The 11,560-nt window shown below is 37.6% G+C and overlaps 1 pseudogene; it reads right to left on the bottom strand.

The window, feature by feature from the left end:
• Nucleotides 1–11,560, bottom strand: part of LOC105807551 — a 90,264-nt pseudogene that overhangs the window by 77,295 nt on the left and 1,409 nt on the right.

Raw genomic sequence — 11,560 nt, 5'->3', positions numbered from 1 at the left:
AAACCAAAAAAAAAAAAAAAACAAAAAACAAGGAAGCGGGACCAGGAGGTGTTTGCAAGTGTTTGTTTGACCTTAATACAGAGAAGACATCTAGTACGGTTGGGGCGGGGGGTGCGTCGGTGAAGAAGCACTCAAGCTTGTTCCCAGCCTCTCATCTATTGTGCAAGAATCTAATTGTGGATGTAAGTTTGCCAAGGAGCTGGATTCTTAGGAGGCAGGTGAAGGATCCTTGATAGCTCCTATGTGCTGGTTTGGAGGCAGTGTAGGCTAGTTTACCTTCTACCCCGAGTAGCTCAAGTTTCTAACTAAGACTCTTTTCTTCAGGGATTTTGTGAAATCCCAGGGATATTTTAGTGTCCCTTACAGACTTAAGTCACTGGCTGCGCGGCTCGGTTGCCTACTCCTGAATTTGGCTTTGGGAGTTAGGTAAGGCTTCCCACAAAGGAGGTGACATTTGAACTTAGCTTTGAAGGATTAGTAGGATTTTGCTAGAAGTGATGAAGAATTCTCACTAGCAAGGAAGATAATTACTGGCAATATTTTTTTTCCTGCTTCATAATATAAAAGAAAATTTAGACCTCTACTCCTATATATTCATACATCATATGACTATGGCTCAAAGTAAATATGATTAAGTAGATAAAACCCAACTTTATAAATCCTCTTTTTTATGTGCAAAGTAAATATTTTTAAGAAGGAAGTTTGATTTATTTACATTTTTAATTAAATGAAAATTACAGATAAAAAATGCTATACCACTCATCTTCCTTGGAAAAGAAAATATTGCAATGTAATTAAAAGGACGCCTCAAATTATAATTAGATTTGAAATTTAATTATGACTAGAATACTTCATCCTTATGCACACTGACACCTTGTTGATACATAACCTTTAAAGTATTTTTATTATATTTACTCTAAGATTTTAATCTGTGGAGTAAATAAACCCTTAGATTCCTAAGAAGTACTAGCATTCAGCACAGAATATAATGTTCTGTTTTTTTCTGGAAAAAAAAATATTTCTGTTTTAGAATTCCTGTTTTGACCATTGCTGAATCTTATTAAAACCCCCAGCTGAAAACATTCTAATAATCTCTAACAAAGATGGGTTAGTATAATAAAAACTTTCTTAAATAGGGAGAACATTCTCTGGCTCATACCTGATAGAGTTACTATCTTCCAAGTTGAGAGGAGTCCAGGAATTCCAATACATATTCGGAATCACATTTCCAATTAGCAAATTCTTATTATGATGTGCCAACTCTCCCTCTCTCTCTCTATATATATATATATATATATATATAAATTCTATTACAGTTACTTGATGGAATCTCTTCCACAGTGAGCTCTGGTTAAATACATTTGTTATACTTAACTTCCTGTGGCATCATTTGACACTTCTTGCAGCTTAGAAAACAATAACTTTCACAGTAAAAATGATTTAGCCACAGCATAATGCGCTCTGCTAGAAATGTTTTGAGATAAAGATTCCCAATATGCAATTATTATTAGCTTGAGCTGGAAAATATTGTGTGATAAAAACTGTTTGAAGAATTGCCACTTTAACTTATCTGGTGTTGAAGAATGCACTTAATATAAATTGAAGTTCTTTATTCATGAATAAAAGTTTGAATTCATAGCTTTTGTGGAAATCTTCATTTTAAAATACTTGTTTGTTAATTACATAATTGAATAAATATATATAGACAACTTATTATGTGTTAGGCATTTCCTAAATTTTGTTTCATGTATGTTGGCTCTAATTTACTACAACTATTAAATTGATTGGCCTTCATGGCAGTAAAAATAAAAAGCTTGCCTTCATAAACTCGAGAAGAAAAATACAAAGCAACAAAGTTCGCTTATCTAAAGTTGAGTCATTTTCATTCTACTGAGTTTGAACTTACATGCTTCACTTAGCCCCTCCTTACTGAACCAATTTTCACCAGACAACTTCTGCTCCTAGATGAACTGAATTTCTACAAATGGCCTGCCTCTGTGGTCCTCTGTATAGGCAAACCTCTCATTGAAGTTCTTATCTCTTTTGAAGAGACTTCAAAGGTCCATTGAAATCCAAAACTTTCCTTGAAGTTAAGTCAAGTTTTGCCTGTTTTAGGGCTGCAGGATTTCATCCAGTAAAGCCTAGGTGGTTAACAAGGAAAGAACATGATAACCTGGTTGGATTTCATCACAAGTGGAATTTGGTCTGACAATTTTGGCTCTGTTAGGGGGTTTAAAGCATATTCAGCTGTGGAAATGATAAAAGGATTTTCCTACCTGGTTTTTATAGCACAATAGCTGAAAGACCAGCAGGTATTTCCAAGCATCTTTTAGTGCATATCCCAAACTGCTACACCAGCTGGATCTTCAGTGAATGAAATAACCCTGCTGTTAAAGCATTTGAATCCCAGTCAAAGTCGTTGACAGTAAAAATCCAGGTGGCTATGCAAATTGGTCATTTCCTTAAATAGTAATTTGAGTTTCACTAGGTGAGCCCTGCTAATAATGACAACCAACATCTGTGTGGCATGTTTGAATTCATGGAACAACTTTTATGTATATTATCTCAGTTAGTCTTCACTAAAACGCTACAAGATGAAGAAATGGAAGTTCAGAGAGACTAAGTGACTTGCCCAAGGTTACACAGGTAGTAAGCAGTGAGTCAGGATTTGAACACAGACATAGGGACACAGTGGGTTTCCATTAGACCATGAGCAACAGATAGTGCAGATGATTATTGTTTCATAGATCTGCGTTGTCTTCTTTTGGGGGTCCTATTTCTATAGGTCCCTTTCTGAAAATAGGCTAGTGTGGCCAGCTGAGGTGCTTGCTAAAGGCAAAGTGAATACAGAATGGATAGTAGGAAAAGGTAGTTATAAATATCAGTGTAACTACATGACCAGTTGCAGAAATGAAGACTGTAATTGTCATAGTATTTCCTTCTTATATTCTTATGAAAACATTTGCATGTATATATATACATATTAAGTAAATATCTTTGATCTTTTTACTTTCTTATTTCGTTATCCTGTAACATAAGACATGTTGACTTTATATCAGTATTTAAGTATTGTTAATTTTACATAATAGTATTTAAGTTATGAGATATCAGAAGAGTAAACATCACTCAAGGACTTTACCTCCTCTTCTGGGGAAGGAGTTAGTGCGTTTCAGTTGTATATAGAATAGTTCTATCGCGTTAGGTGAAATTACAACCATTTTATTTTCTTTATTTGGAGATTAAGTATGGTTTAAGGAGATGTGTATGGGTGCTAAGTTGCCAAGAGGTGAACTTGTGATGATCAATTTTATGCATCAACCAACTAGGCTAAGGGAGGCCCAGATAGCTGGTAAAGCATTATTTCTGGGTGTGTCCATGAGGGTGTTTCCAGAAGAAAGCAGTATTTGAATCAGTCGCCTGCGTGAAGAAGATCATCCTTACCACTGGGGGAGGGCCATCATTCAATCCATTGAGGGCCTGAATAGAAGAAAAAAGGTGGAGAAAGGGTGAATTTGCTCTCTCTTCTTGACCTGGGACATCCATCTTCACTTGCTCTCAGACACCAGTGCTCCTGGTTCTTAGGCCTTGGGACTGAGACCAGGACTTACACAATTGGCCTCCAATTCTCTGGCCTTTGGATTCAGACTGAATTATACCACTGGCTTTCCTGTTCTCAGCCTGTAGATGGCAGATCATAGGACTTCTCAGCCTCCATAATGGCATGAGTCCATATGTCTCTTGTGTGTGTGTGTGTGTGTGTATGTGTGTGTATGTATTTTACATATATATATAGAGAGAGAGAGAGAGACAGAGAGAGAGAGAGAGAGAGAGAGAGAAATCTACAGATTTCTCTCAATATCTAAATCTGTATCTATATCTAAATATCTAGATATATATCCTATTAGTTCTGTTTCTGTAATAGGAAAACCCCAACTATTAAATAATACAGATAGATCATATTTTGAGCTCTGGGATCATGTTACTAAATGTTCTGAATTTACAAGAAAATCTGGAAATTCTGTTCTTTATGGAAACCATCCCAATTTTGAAATGTTAGCAATTGTGTTAATTTGGGTCTTTGTTCTCAACTCTTTATTCCCCTTGTTGTAGAATTATGTATTGACCCCCTTTGCCATATAACTCTTCAGAGCTTGCCAATAGAATAGATAAAGTATACATCACTTGCTTCATTGATTTTGAATTTGGCCATGTGATTTGGATAGCCCAGTGAAATGTGGGAAAAAGTGAGCCATTGCTTTAAGAAGCACCTTTTATTTCCCATCCCTCTTGTGCTCCTGCATTTACCTTCAGAAAGCCTTTTTCTATAGTTCCAGATGGAGGAGACACGTGGAACAGACTGGAACCTGACCTGCAGTTTGGCTCCAAGCTCAGTCAATCCTAGCAGATGCCAACGGATTCCAGCTGAGCCCAGCAGAGCTCCAGCCAACAGGAAGACCTGTGAATAAGAAATAGATGTTTATGTTTATCATACGGTAATATTGCAGCAAAACCTGAGAAATTGAAACTTTTTTTAAAAAAAAAGTCTCAGCCTAAACTAAATACATTTGTAGACTAGATGCAGCCTGTGGGCCACCAGCCCGAAATTTGTAAAATGGATCTTTGGTAGTAACTTTGCCAATCCTAGCATTTAGATCTCTGAAAGAAACTTATGCCAAATGTTGGATGCATACACTATTTAGAGCAAAGAGGCTGTGAATTTAAGGACAGACACCTAAACAATCTCTATGCTCCTTATCAGGAGAGACATGTAAATGAAGGCATGTAACTAATTGAAGATGGAATGAAATGAGAGATTTTCCTTGTCATTTACTGGGATTAACAGGATCAGCCTACATGTTACTCTGTCAGCATTATTTTATACATACAGGCCTAATGCTTAGAGAAGGAATTTGTTTTCTATGATCCATTTTTGTTACAGTTAAAATTTTTAGGAGTTCCTGAGAAAAGTTAGAAGATTGGTTTTATATTTAATACTTCATCCCCCTTCACTCTAAAAGAACAATTTTAATTATGGAAAGAAATATCCCATGCTTAGTAGGTCTTGGGGAATGCAGTAATTTATTTTACAGAGTTAACATCACCTGGGGAATTAAACAAGATTTACTTCTCTGCAGAATTCAGAAAGAAATCAGTGTAGGCAGACATGCAGCAGAGAGAAAAAATGTCAATGATCTCCAATCACGGAGACATAAATTTATAGGTGCTTCAGTTGTAGATGATGAGACCGAGTGAGAGAGGGTCACATCAGTTCTTCTAGAATCAGTTACCTCCCTCCAAGCAAAGCCTTCAATACGTAAGATAAGAGCAGCTGTGCACATGGTCTAATCTGGACATAACCAAGACCCTTCAACCGAGCCACCTCATTTTTAGAAACGTATGATATGATGGCAGAGGACAGCACTGAAAGTGCACTCACACATGAATACACTCCTTACTGATCAGTCACAGCTTCCCCAGGCTGATGCAGCCTGGTCCACGTATTTTCCCAATCTTAGGGCAATGGAACTAGCACAATTGTCAGCTAGCCAGACTTCCATGTAAGTCATGCTGGCAGTCCTTAGACCTGTTAGCAGGCCGATCCTGCTACCCAAATATGATAACTTTAGTTGTGATAGGTGCCACACAGGAGAAATATAAGGGCTGTGAGGCTGTGTTATTACTTGCCCCCACTAGACTGCGACATCAAAAAGAGATCACTGGATAAATAACATTTAAAATGACACTTGAAGGACAGGTGGGTGGTATTTAGTTTGAGAAAGGGAAGGGGTTATGGAGCTTTGTAGAATGAGAGAGAGAAGGAGAGGGAGAGAGAAAGGATTTGAAGTTCTATGTTAGTATTTTTAAGGGGGTTACAAAGTTTAAACAAGTGTCCCGTGAGATGATTCTAATTTTTTTCCTCTTCCCAAGTTTAAAACAATGTTCTATACCATGAACAGAAAAGAACATTTGAAGAGGTTAAACTTTGTTGGACGAAGTGTGAAATAAAATCAATAAGCATTATGGCTAAGAGCCTGGAAATGAATATCAAACAGACCTGGTTTAAATCACATTTCTCTACTCACTGGCTTTATGACCTGGGGCCAGTTACTTGTTTAACCTCTCCAACCTTCATTTTTTTAATCTGCAAAGCAGGGAAAATAATGCATATCTTAGAGTGCTACCATAAGGATTAAGTGGCACAATGTATGTAAACTGTTGAGCGTTGTGACTGTCAGACTGCAAGCATACAGGCATTGAAGCAGAAAGGTGAGCAGGTTCTGTTCCTGGGGGACCTCAGGGCAGAATGAATGGGAGTTTGAGTAGGTGATAATATTATATCAGTAAAGGCTTAATCCATGTATAATCAACTTGTTTATTAAGGATTCAAAGCTACCCTTAAAGTTATTTTATTATTTCTTAAGCAGGTATATCCATTTCCTAAGGCTGCTATAATAAAGTTCCATAAACTATGGCTTAAAACAACAAAAATGTATTGCTTCACAATTCTCGAGGCTAGAAGTCCAAAATCAAGATATCGACAGGTCCATGCTCCCTCTGAGCTCTGGGTGGAACCCTTCCTGGCCTCTCCCTAGCTTTGCTGGGGCCATCCATCCTTGGCCTTCCTTGCCTTGCTGCTTCAGCACTCCTGAACCTGCCTCTGTCATTGCACGGCGTTCTCCCTGTGTGTCTGCCTCCGTCTCCTCTTCTCATATGACACCTGTCACGTTGGATTAGGGCCTACCCCAATGACATTATTTTAACTTGATTACCTCTGCAAAAACCCTATTTCCAAATAAGTTCACATCCAGAGGTCCTAGGAGTTAAGACTTATCTTCTTGGGGGTCACAATTGAATCCACGACAATATGTGAGTGAATGATTACAGGGAAGAGCCAGTTTACCAGTGATTTTGAGGATTCTTTCTACAGAAATTGAGACTTCTAATCATATATGATTGAGGCGCCCCATTCTTCTAGTTCCTAGAATTCTAGACATGCCTGGATTATCAAATTAGATTTTGATTGATTACTTGCATTTTTCTCAATTCTAAAAGATTTTTGAGGATAATCTCTGGCTTTGTCAAAATTTTCTTCTCTAAGGAAAGGGGGTTGAGGGAGATCTATACACTAAAAGTAGTTAATCATTTAAAAAAACTAGTTATGCTGGAAGGATGATATAACATGATCTATTAGCTTGACTGTAGACTCCCTAATGTAGCTCCTTTTAATGGGTGTTATTGGAAGGTCCATGGTGTTTTGGTTGGCTGAAGATAAACCTAAGTTAGAACATTGAGTGTTGCTACTTTGGTGGTGGCTTTCACTTTCTGCATCCTTTACTCAGTCCGTGTGCTTGGCGTTCCCTGTGTAGAACAGTTGGTAAGGAGGTCATATATAGCCTCATAAGGGCATTAAAATTGATTTAGGATTTTAAAAATTAAGGAACTTTCCTTCTCTGGGCTAGATAGTGTTTAGAAGCTTTTACTCATATATAGAAAAAAATATTTTCAGGTCCAAAGTGTGAAAAAGAGAATCGATGAGTTTATGCACATTTCCTCTTGGTTGTATGCATTGCCATGTAATATTTGTTAATAGATACTTCATCAATGTGCTTGAGCCCTATTGTCTGATGATGGGAAATTCCCTGTCTGGTGTGGCTCAGCCATAGCTAATGATGGAGGAGGACGGAGTGGTGCGCTCGATCTACAGTCAAGCCCCTTACTTGGGGCCACCATTTGCCACTGTTCAGCAAGCAAAGGAGGTGACTTCATCTCAGTCCTTACTCCATCCCACTCGGTCTTTTAAAAATAAAATGTCTCCTTCAAGTCCTACTCTCAGGCAAAGTCTCATTTGACCTCAGACAAAAGGGACAAGTCCCTTTTCAGTAGATTAGAGAAATTTATATTTAAGCTGATGATTTTCACATGTTATTTATTCTCCCTCAGTGCAGATATTTTACAGGGATGGATACAGTGATCTCAGCTGTAAAAATGGCTACAGTCTGTGTTTCCTTAGGAAGGAAAAATCACTAAATGTCAGGAGCTTGGATATTTAGTCCCTGGGCAGAGATTTACCCAAGGATTCCCTTAAAAACATAATATGAAAAGACAATACCATGTCAGCAGGTCAGCTGTGTTGCCCCTCGGGGAAGATTTGTTATCCAGGAGACTTTAGCCTATGGGTCTACCAGTTTAGCTTGCAGGTTTCAACGTCAGAAGTTGAATTCTGGGAGGAATGGTAATGGGTATACCTTTTCTATAGTCCCTGAAAAAAAAAATACAATGATAATGGGGGGCTTAAAAATATCACTGTTGGTTTAACTAGAAAAAAAGAAAAATCCAGCCTCTCTAACCTAGAACTTGAATTAGCTTCACAGTCATCCCTTTTATCTCATTTACACCCCCTTCTCACAGTTTTTTTTTTCCTTTTTTAAGCTAGGTGAATTTTAAAAGTGCAAAATAAAAATACAGTCAAATTTTGGGGAACAGTTATGGAGATTAAAAATAAGAAGGATATGACAATGTAAAGAAATAAAAGTGAAAATAACTAAAACTGTAAGGAACCCAACATACAACAGCTCAGCAGGGTGAGGAACTGCAAAGGAGAAGGAATGTGTTGTTGATGTGGTTTCTGTACGTGCTGCATAGAGTGGCTACGGCACAGCTCTGTAGAACTCCAGAGAGGCCTGTGAGCCTCCAAAATTCATATGTTGAAAAACCCTAATCCCCAATGTGATGGTATTTGGAGATGAGGCCTTTGGGAAGTAATTAAGTCATCAGGGCACTTTCATAATGGGATTAGTCCCACATAAGAAGAGACAAGATAGTTTTCTTCCTCTCTTTCTCTTTGAATGTGAGGCTACAATGAAAAAATGGCCAGGAAGAGAGCTTTCACCAAGAACCCAACCCTGCTGGCACCCTGATCTTGGACTTCCAGCCTCCAGAACTGTAAGAAATAAATGTTTGTTGTTTAAGCCACCCAGACTATGGTATTCTGTTATAGCAGACCAAACTGACTATGACAGTCCCCCTGAAGGTATAGACTTTGCAGTTTAGAATTATTGACCAAGAGGATGACAAGACAGCCTTCAGTTCCAAACTAGGCATAGGTTGGGTGGGATCTAATGCTAACACTTTTTGAAAAGGTGTTAGTACCCAGGAGAAAAGTGGTTACTTGAAAAATAAAAATGCATTGCCTGGCTCCAAAGGTGCAGCTTTTTACAAACACAGAACAACAAAGTCCTTGAGTTTTGCTGCCTGTGTGAAATTGAAAGAGCAAGGGATATAGTGTCAGGAGATAGTAATTGCTCTAGGGCTAACCAGTGTAAGTGCTGACAGTTCAAGAGGTCCAACATCTCTATGAATGAGATAACACTCTAAAACTTCCTGTACCTACAAATGTATCCTACAATCGCCACAGTGAGGAGGAAAGACTGGATATAAGACATCCTAGAATAATTTGATGGCTTACAGGAACAAGTTTCTTCCACTTTTCAAAATCTCTTTTCTTTATGTTCATTTTCAATTTCCTACCATTGAAAGCTCTCATATTCCCCAACTGCAGTTTGTAGTAGCTATTTCCTTAAAACAAAATATTGCCTTGCAAAAGGATATTCTTTCATTGCTTCGTGTCCCCTATGTGTGAGTCACACTTACCTCAATATATCCAAGACAAGGAAAGGAAGGAAGGAAGGATGGAAGGAAGGAAGGAAGGAAGGAAAACAACTATTAGCACTAAGTTAAAAAGAAGAAAGGAGGGGGAGGAGAAAGAAGAAGAGAAGAAAAGAGCACTATAGAGTCCTACATTGTATCAAAGATTTCTCCATCTCTTTTATATGGATGAAGGAGCTCTCCAAAACAAGATAGTCATTCTTAAATGTTTGCCTTCCTCTGGTAACTTTCCCATTCTGACATCAGTGAAGTCACCTGTCTTCTGATCTAGATGAATTTGGAGTTCTCATCAGACTAGGGTTGTCAGATAAATTACAGGACATCCTGCTAAATTTAGATAAACAGTGAATGTTTACTTAGTATAAGTAGATACCATGCAATATTTGAGACATACTTATATTTTACAAATCTATTGTTTATCTGAAATTCAGATTTAACTGGGCATTTTGTGTTTTTATTTGCTAAATCTAGCAACCCTACTCTAGATAGGGGATTTTAGACAACCCAGCCAAGCCATAGACGGGGTAACAAAATTCACGCCAGCCCTAATGTCCTTCAGAATCACGAGACTATTCTCCATTAGGCCACTAATCAAGATTTGGACTTTTCTGTGGTAAATATTGCTAACCATTGCTCATCACAGGAAAAGCTGTCTAAAGTTCTGCTAGTGCAGTGTTGAAGTTTTCCATTACTATCATTTAGCTGTTTATTTCATTTCTTAGGTCTAGAAGTATTTGTTTTATGAATCTGGGACCTCCTCTGGTAGGTGCATATATATTTAGGATTGTTATATCTTCTTGTTAAATCAATCCCTTTATCATTGTATAATGATCATCTTTTTTTTTTTTTTACTGTTGATTTAAAGTCTGTTTTATCTGATATAAGAATAGCTACTCCCACTTGCTTTTGCTTTCCATTCATGTGAAACATTGTTTTTCGCCCCTTTACCTTTAGTCTGTGAGACTCTGTATGAGTTAAATGGGTTTCTTGAAGACAGCAGTTATTTGGGTTGTGTTATTTTATCCATTTTGTCAACCTGTATCTTTTAATTGGGTCATTTAGACCATTTACCTTCAGTGCTAATATTGAGAAGTGAAATTACTGTTCCAGTCATCACATCGATTGTTGCCTGGTTGCTTTTCATTCTCCCTTGTATTATTATTTTATAGGAGCTGTGAGTTTATACTTTCAAGTGTTTTTACACTGGCAAGTATAGACAATCCTTTTCTGTGTTTAGAGAACTTTTGGACATTTCTTGTAGGGCAGGTCTAGTGGTGACAAATTCCCTTAATGTTTTCTTGTCTGGGAAAGATTTTATTTTTCCTTTATTTATGAAACTTAATTTTGTAGCATACAAAATTCTTGGCTGATAGTTATTCTATTTAAGAAGACTAAGGGTGGCACCAATCCTTACTAGCTTGTAAGGTTTCTACTGAGAAGTCTGCTGTTAGTCTGATGGGTTTTCCTTTGTCAATTACTTGATGCTTTCATCTCACAGCTTGTGGGGTTTTCTCCTTCACTTTGACTTTGGCCAGACTGATTACTATGTGCCTTGGTGATGTCCTATTTGCAATAAATCTTCCAGCAGTTCAATGACCTCCTTGTGTCTGGATGTCTAAGTCTCCAGCAAGACCAAGGAAGTTTTCCTTTGTTATTTATTCAAATGGGTTTTTTATGCTTTTTGCTTTTTCTTTTTCTCCCTCAAGAATACCTATGATTCTTATGTTTAGGCATTTTACCTAATCCCATATTGCTTGGAGACTTTCTTGATTCTTTTTGCACCATTTTTGACTAATTGGGCTAATTTGAAAGCCTTGTCCTCAAGTTCTGAAATTCTTTCTTCTGCTTTTTCTAGTCTGTTGTTAAAACTTTCCACTGTATTTTGAAATTCCCT

This window comes from Propithecus coquereli, unplaced genomic scaffold (genome assembly GCF_000956105.1).
Source record: "Propithecus coquereli isolate 6110/MARCELLA unplaced genomic scaffold, Pcoq_1.0 Scaffold16, whole genome shotgun sequence".
Lineage (NCBI taxonomy): Eukaryota > Metazoa > Chordata > Mammalia > Primates > Indriidae > Propithecus > Propithecus coquereli.
The sequence above is the reverse complement of the archived record's forward strand: the minus strand, read 5'-3'. Positions and strand labels throughout refer to the sequence as shown.